The following is an 8,531-nucleotide window of genomic DNA, read 5'->3' on the forward strand; positions in this document are numbered from 1 at the left end:
TACCTGATCAAGAACATCAGCAGACATGCCATCTATTCTTCTGTAGACAGTGTTGTTAGATAAAAGTGACGTAACTAATTGCCATCATAACTAGAATACTGTCTTTGGTCATTAGCAACAGTAAAACCCCAGCAATGGCATGAGATTCATAGCTCTGGAGATGCTGAGTGCCACCAAATATGAAGCTTCATCAGCTGCTACTTTTTGTTTGTGGTATTTGACAGCAGTGTCAAGTCTGGCTTCTTGAGTCCTTCAGTTTTGCTTCTAAAATAGTTGGTATCCTTGCCAACAAAGCTCAGATGCTTGCCATCAAAACGCATTTTAGTTTGTTTGGCTTCATAGATTTGGCTGATAAAACTTCACAAAAAATAACACATTGCTATATTTTTTAATTTCTGCTGTAATTATTGGGGTAAAATCATACTGTAAAATCCTCACTATATTTTCTTTTCTTAATGTTCTTTACACAGTCCATTGTCATGGGATGATTTTCTAATGAAAATAATATGTAACAATAGTTTTTTTTTTTCGAGACAGGGTTGGAGGCTGTCCTGAAACTCACTTTCTAGACCAGGCTGGCCTCGAACTCACAGAGATCCACCTGCCTCTGCCTCCCGAGTGCTGGGATTAAAGGCGTGGGCCACCAACGCCCGGCTGTAACAATAGTTTTAATAATACAAAAGATGGTACATGGCATAGTTCAGACAATATAGTTCATCAAAGTCTCATATGATTTACCGTTCTCTGTAGGTTTGTTGTTGTTGGTTTCCACATTTTTGTTACTATCAAAAGGGGGCAGTATTCAGATCAACCATAGCAGAGTATAAAAAGGCCTGATGTGGGAAGTCCTTCTGTATGCTGCAAATATGGGATGCTTTCATTGGCTGATGAATACAGCTGTTTCAGTCAATGGCCAGGGAAAATATAGCCAGGCAGGAAATTCAAGCAAAGATGCAGAGAGACGAAAGGCGGAGTCAAATATAGAATATTAGAAACGGGTTAGTTTAGACAGAGCTAGTCAGTAAGAAGTCTGAGTCATTGGCCAAACAACTATAATTTAATATTAGCTTTGGGGTGATTATTTCCTAAGCAGCTACAGGGACCCAGTGGGTGACAGAAGAAGTGGCCCAGTGAGAATGGGCGAGACTAAAAAGACATTCCGCTGTAAGGACCCATCAGCATTGTGTTTTTTGCAGTGGTTGATGATGTTATAGTTAATGATTTTACATTTACTCAGCAATTATACTTCATGAAGTGTCATTTTACCTCCAATACTGCAGCTTTCAGCACAGTAGCTGCTCTCTACACTGGGTGACTGGTCTGCGTAAGTACATTAGGGTGCCAACCTTGTTACATACACCCTTTCGTTCCAGGGGTATGTGATGGGGAAGGCACGATGATGTCATCATGCTATGTACTCTTATGTAGGCAGATCTGCATGTGGGAAGACCTGCCTGGAGACAGATGGAGGAGTGGTGTCTCAGTTCCTCCTAAGAACTTGTTTTTGATGGTCTTAGGTAATCCTTGTGAAAGGGTCATTTGACCACCCGAGGGTTGTGATCTGCAGGTTGAGAATCACTTTTCTAGAGGGATGTACAATGTCTATAATGGTGGGGAGGGTACTGATTGCAGCATGGTGGCAGCAACAGGAAGCTGACTGATCTCATGACCCGAACACAGGAAGCAGAGAGAGAATAGGACTAGAAGTAAGATGATAAACTTTTAAAGTCTTCCCCAGTGAAGCACTTCCTCTAGCAAGACTCCACCTCCTGAAGATTCCATTCTGTCCCCAAACAGTGCCACCAACTGGGAACCAAATGTTCAAATACATGAGTTTTGGAACCACCATACCCTCTCACTAAGAACCAGCCATCTATACCTCTTGCCACAGGTAAGTTTGAGGTCTGCTGCCTGGGAAGTTGTTTATGGATGGGAAGACATTTTCTACATAAGAAAAAGAGTGATGATCTGCAGTTCTTAAAATGTTGGCTGATTTGGCTATCTAATCAGGAAAAACGTGGCATAAAGAGCCCCCGTATATTTGAGGGGATAATATAATCACAATAGAGACATTACAGAAAGCACTACAGAGGGTTCTTTAAAAACTAAAAATAGTGCTATGGTGTGATCCAGCAAATCCCACCTCAGGTACACAGCCAAAGTTAATGGAGCCTGTATGTCAAGAAGATGGTTTCTGCACCATCAGTCAGGAGGGTCCCTAGGTCTGCTGTCATGGAATACGTTTTCAGTTAGTAGGAACTCACACACCAGAAAGAGGACAGAGACAGTGCAATGTGTGTGAATGGGAAGCTGTGCAGGCAGGGTGTGGTAGCCTTCCTTAGGAAAGGGCACTCAAGATGTCAGACAGCAGATATAAACAAGGATTTGTGAAGGATTTTCCTGTTTCCCTTGGTGTAGGAGAAACTGAAACAGAGCAGACTTCAGTTGCAGAAGCAGGAGGAGAGACTACTGTTGAAGAGGAATGTGGGGGGCAGGCAGGGCGGCATTCCTGAAGGCTTGGGTGTGTTTATGACCAAGGAGTCAACACTAAAGGGAACTAGGTCTTAAGTTTCTATCCACCATCCCCTCCCTTGTTGCTCCTCTCTCCTGCTTTCTCTATTTTTTTTTCTTTGATCAGACAATTAGAAAAAAAAGTCAGTTCTACTTCGAGGCCTACAAAGTCTCACTTAGTTTCACTAATTGACTGCCTATGACTTCTCTGTTAAGCCCCTGAGATCCCGTTGAGTAGGTGGGGCACCTCGTTTTCTGTAGTTTCCCTTTCCTACACCTTCACCTTTGCTTCCCAGGCTCCCACCAGCCTCTTCAATCAGTTGACATCCTCTGAGTCAGCATGGGAATTGTTTACTCATTACATACTTCAGTTGACATGCTGGGAAACAGGCTAGGTTTTGGAATTAGAGAGTGAAACTGTTCCAGTTTTCAATGAGGCTGTGCAGTGACCCGGATCACACACGAGAAATTCAGAGTGATCACAGTCTGTATGGTACCTGCAAACTTTCCCTGAGTCTCCCTGCTGGCTCTGAATGCAGCTAGCTCTTCTCTGTAGCATGACTCGATTTTTCTTAGTGCATCTTTTGAATGTTCAACTGTCAGCCCTTTCCATGAGTGTGGAGTTCTAATTTCTTCTTCTGTCTCCTGCCTGCATCTTCACTGTCAAATTCATAAACTTACATCCCAACTTTTGTTTACAATCCATATGGTTTTAGATAAGTGTCTAGTTTGAGCTAAGACAAGTTACTTTCTTTCCCCCTGCAGTTCCTCAGATATAAAAAAAGAAGACATGAATCCTGCCTTGCCTATGGCTTCAAGTTGTTATAAAGACAAGGAGAAGGAAGGATGTGCACAATATACAATGTATACTGTGTGAACTCTTCCTTATCTAGACCAGTACCGTGTACAATGAATATATATAATGAAAATTTAAAATGTATATATAAATTAAAATCTAAACAATGGAGATAATATACTTTCACAAGGATAAGAAGAAAAGAAACTCTTACACTACATGTAAACCCTTTGTATGTAGGAAAATAAATCTGTACACATATTACAGAAATCAATATAGAGTATGCTCCAAAATTTGAAAGTAGCGCCACAATGTTGTCTTAGAGTCTTTATTGCTATGAAGAGACACCATGACCACAGCAACTGTTATAAAGAAAATATTAAATTGGAGTATCTTGCTTGTAATTTCGGAGGTTCAGTCCATTATTATCAAGATGGGGAGCATGGTGGCATATGGGAAAAATAAAGCATGATGTGTTTACATAGGAATAATGTAACTCTGTTCAGCCTTAATGAGAAAGAAATCCTGAATTTTTAATACCAAAGATGGGACCCAGAAGATAAAAAGCTAAGTTAAATCAGAAAGTCAAACATTGTGAGTTAAAAGTTATATAGAAGTTTGAAGCTGTTGAAAATAATCTAATTTAGTGGTCACTAGAGTCAAATGGTTGTGACTCTTTACATCTGTACATGAGCAAACAAAGCCCAAATCTACAGCAAGTGGGAGCTGGAAGTCTCACCAAACAAAAGTCAGTGTCAAAAGCAAACATTCAGCACATTTCTTTCTAAAAACTTGATTTGCTTTATTTTTAAGCTAGAATCAGACAAAACTTCAATCCATAATGGAGACTAAGCATTCTCTGCTCTCTGTCTCTGTCCACTGGTGTTTGTGGTAACAGGCAGGCATGCTCTCTGGTATCCATTGAGGCGGGAATTAGTGTCCCCAAGGGAGCAAATGAAAGTCCCACAGTAGGAACACAAGTGGGTGCAGAAATGTGAGAAAAAAGAGCATAATTCAATTGACAATCAGCAAGACACCAGAAAAGGTTAAAGACCAGCAAGAACTGCAAGGCAGTGATTAGCAGTGCTGACCAAGGATAGCAGCCAACAGAGAGCCTACATTAGCAGCTAATAGAGCAATCCAGAGACAGGCAGAATGGGGCTTCAGTGTATGACCACCATTGGATAAGCAGTGTATAAACAACACTTGATCATCTCCCTGCCTGGGACAGATTCTGTTGGCTCCCCATCAGCTCCACCCATGAGAAGATCAGAGAACTAACTAATTTCAATAGGAATGATCTCAGTCTTTGGTTCCTTCCCTAAGACCTTTACAAAATCTCTTAGACAAGCAACTCAGCACTTCCCCCAGTTTGGAATTCCTCCTACTCCAGAGAGTTTCTCTCAGTTTTCCTTTTGGTTACTTGTACAAGTGTGTGTGTGTGTGTGTGTGTGTGTGTGTGTGTGTGTGTGTGTGTGTGTGTTCATTCTTAGACATCACTAGCAGTATACAACACACTCAAATCAGCTGTCCAGATTGACTTGGTGACAGGAGATTGGTACCTGAGTCCTTGGATGAAGCACATCTGGCCTGAGAACAACTACCATTTTCAAAGATCTGCATTTCCAGTTGTAGAAATGTTCTACATGCAGCCTTACTGTGTTCCAGCTTGTGTTAAAGACAGACATGTTTTTCTTTTGAAATAGACAACTTACTCCTTGAAGAGTGACACGATGTTCTAATTATTTCCAAGTTGTCCAGCATTCCTCATTTCCAAGAATGCTTGCATCATTAGCAGAGGGGTCACTTGAATTTCAGAAAGCTGAGCAGAAGAGGCTGTGTTTATGGGCAGAGAACCAGATAAAGAATGCATAAACACAGAACTAAAAGCAGAGTAGTCATTTTAAAGTTATTTTCCTGATAAGCCAGGGACAAGGAGACAGAATAGTAGAAAACTAACTAACTGACTAACCCCAGTTCTAGGGTTTGAATCTGGACTCTCCCCCGAAGACCTATGTGGTAAAAGCTTAGTCACTAGCTTGTGACACAACTGAGAGGTGACATAACCTCTGGAGGAAAAAATTTTGAAGGACACTGTGTCATTGAGCAGTATGCCCTGGAAGAGTTGTTGGATCCCTGGGCTTCTTCATCTCCTTATGTTTCCTGTCTGCTTTTCTGTGGGGAAAGAAGTTTCTTATAGCCTGCACCCCTGCCATGATGTTCTCCCACACTGTGGACCTCCAAATAACTGAAACCACACATATACACCTTTGAAACTGAGCCACAATGAGTCAGGCCTTCAAGTACAGTGTTTTTTGTTTGTTTGTTTGTTTGATTGATTTTTAATTGATTCTGTCACAGGAGGGAAAGCTGACTTACTTTTGTAAGAGCCAAAGCAGAGGGACTTCGTGGCTTTGCAGATTTGGGAAGCTTGGCTGTTACCTTTCTCTCCTGGTTTGCACGAAGGTCAGATGACAACTTAGATTTGGCTTGGTAGTTTTGATTACTGTGACAGACTCCATCTAGGATTTTCATCTTCTCTGTTGGGTATAGGGATTGGAGGGAGTCTTGAGAGAGTGGAGTCCTGCCTGATCATGTGTTGCTGACACAGGCATGGCCATGTGTCAAGGACCCCCATGCCTCAGTCCCATGATGATGGCAAAGCTTTACCTGGATAAGGCTCAGAGGGATTGCAAAGCTTTCCTCCCAGACCTGAGTGCAAGCATGAAATCAGTGTGTACAAAAACTAGCAACTGCAGCTTCTTCCTCCCAGGTGATGGTAGCCTGAAACTGCTTGCCTACAGAGATCTTCTGCCTACACCAGCCAACCTCTCCCCTTGCTGTACATAATAAACACGCTGAGGTTCTGGGTTGCCATGGTAGTGGGTATCACTCCATCAGAGTACTCACACCCCACTGGATACCAGCTTTTCTGAACATGTGTCTATGTCTCTGTCCTTTCTTCATTCCCTTGCAGTCCCCAGTACAGGTTCCAGGACCCAGGTTCTCGTGAAGGTAGTTAGGGCCCAGAAACAAGAACTTAGGCTCCTCCAAAATCAACAACCTGAAATTTTATTAACTATTAATTAACCTTTAACTAGGACATTCCACTCTAGCCCATGGAAACTATTTTTCTTATCTGGATTCTGCAGATACTTTCTTTATTTCCCATCAGGCTTTCTGAATGAGGGCTAGCCCCAGTTCACCCCAGTTCATGAATGTTCAAATAGGCTCCCTAAAATTTTAATGTGCTTAGTGGTTTATTGTTTCTGTTTTAAAGCAAACAACTCCTAATTTTCATGAGCAAGTGCTGAAAAAAACCTGTGTTTTCCAGGAGGTAACAGGCACAGTGTGAAGCTAGTTTCCTGCGTTGGGACCCTAAACATAAGTGCCAAACAAGTCATCTGTGTTGAAGTGCTTTTCTAAAAGGAAGCAAATGTCAGCAAAAATAGGAAGAAGATGGCAGAAAGTACAACTCACTCATATATAAACTTGACTCAGAATGCTCACATGATGCCACTGAAGAGAATCAGGACTCTGGTGTTTAGATGTTTATTTGCATTGAAAACCCTAGGGGAATGATTGTGACTCTTAACTTCCATGCCCGTAGTAGTGTGACCTCTGTGTCAGAGCACGTATCACTGCCATAGAAAGTGACACAAGAGGAACTGAGAGAGTCACAGTTCTGGCAGCTATTGATGGACATCAAGGTTGAGTCTGTTTCCTTGATATTGTGAATACAGTTGTAGTGAACGTGGATGAGAATGTAAGTATATAGAGTCCTGTGGGTGTACACCCAGTAGTTGTATGACAGGGATGCATGGTAATTCTGTTTAGCTCTTTGAGAAAACTCTGTGCTGGTTTTCACAGTGGCTGCTATAACATACACTCATACACACACACACACACACACACACACACACACACACAGTGAGTGTATATGGTTTCCTTTTTCCCCATATCCTCATCAGCATTTGTTTTTCTGATGGCAGCAATTCTGATAAGAATTGGAAGGTCAAAATAGTTTTAGCTGTGTTTCCCTGGTAACTAAATGTGTTTAAAGTCTTCAGAAGTATTCACTGACTGCTCATCTCACTTTCTTGAAAACTCATCTTCAGCAACTTAGTCCATTTCTTAAGAATTGTTTTCTTGTTTAGCTTTTGAGTTCTTTATGTATTCTGGGTATTAATTCTCTACCTCCCATTCTGAAGGTAGTCTTCACTTTCTTCTCCAGCAGTTTCAGACACTTATGCTAAGTCTCCCATGCTCCATTTGGAGTTGATTTTTGTGTAGGGTCAAAGAAAAGGATCCAGTGTCTCCTTCCTACATGAAGATATCAGGTGTCCCCAGCACTATCAATATCTATGCTTTGGGCATCTTTGCCAAAAGTCAGGTGGTTATAGCTGCATGGGCTTATGTCTGGGTACTTTATTTCATTTGTGGATCTACCTATGGGGGGGGCAATACTACTCTGTCCTTTGTAGTATAACTTGAAATTAGGTACGGTGATACTTTCAGCATTACTGGTTTTGCTAAGGATTACATTAGCTATCTGAGGTCTTTTGTGCTTCTAAATTATTCAGATTTTTCCAATTTCTGTGATGATTGATGTTGGCATTTTGATGGTGACTGCAGTGAATCTGTATGGATTCATTCAGTAAGATGACCATTTCACGCTGTTAACTTTTCCAAGCCATGAGCCTGGGAGAGGAGGTTTATTGACCTGCTACTGTCTTCTTCAATTTCTCTCTTGAGTGTTTTAAAGTTTTCAATAGAGAGATCATTCACTTCTTCAGTTGGGTTTATTCCAAGTCATTTTTGTAGGCAATTTGGAATAGGATTGTTTGCCTGGATTTCCCCTCAGCATGTTCTCTATTGGCAGATACGAATGATAGATCAGTATGTATCCTTCGCATACAAATGGACTTTGGCTGTCCATCCCACAAGAGAGATGCTCTCTCAGCCTGGACTCTTGTGGCAGGGCCTAGGCCCTGCCATGGATGAAACGACAGAGTATGGACACACCCCTGGGGAAAGGAGTGGGGATTGGGGGAGGTGGGAGTTAGTGGGAGGGCATGGGAGGAGGGGAAGGAGAGGGAGCTGGGATTGACATGTGACGCAACCTTGTTTCTAATTTAAATTTAAAAATTAAAAAAAGACAAAAATGTAATTAACAAAAAAGAATAAAAAATGAAAATTACTAAAAAAATAAATAAAAATGTTG

This window comes from Mesocricetus auratus, unplaced genomic scaffold (assembly GCF_017639785.1).
Source record: "Mesocricetus auratus isolate SY011 unplaced genomic scaffold, BCM_Maur_2.0 Super-Scaffold_100013, whole genome shotgun sequence".
NCBI lineage: Eukaryota > Metazoa > Chordata > Mammalia > Rodentia > Cricetidae > Mesocricetus > Mesocricetus auratus.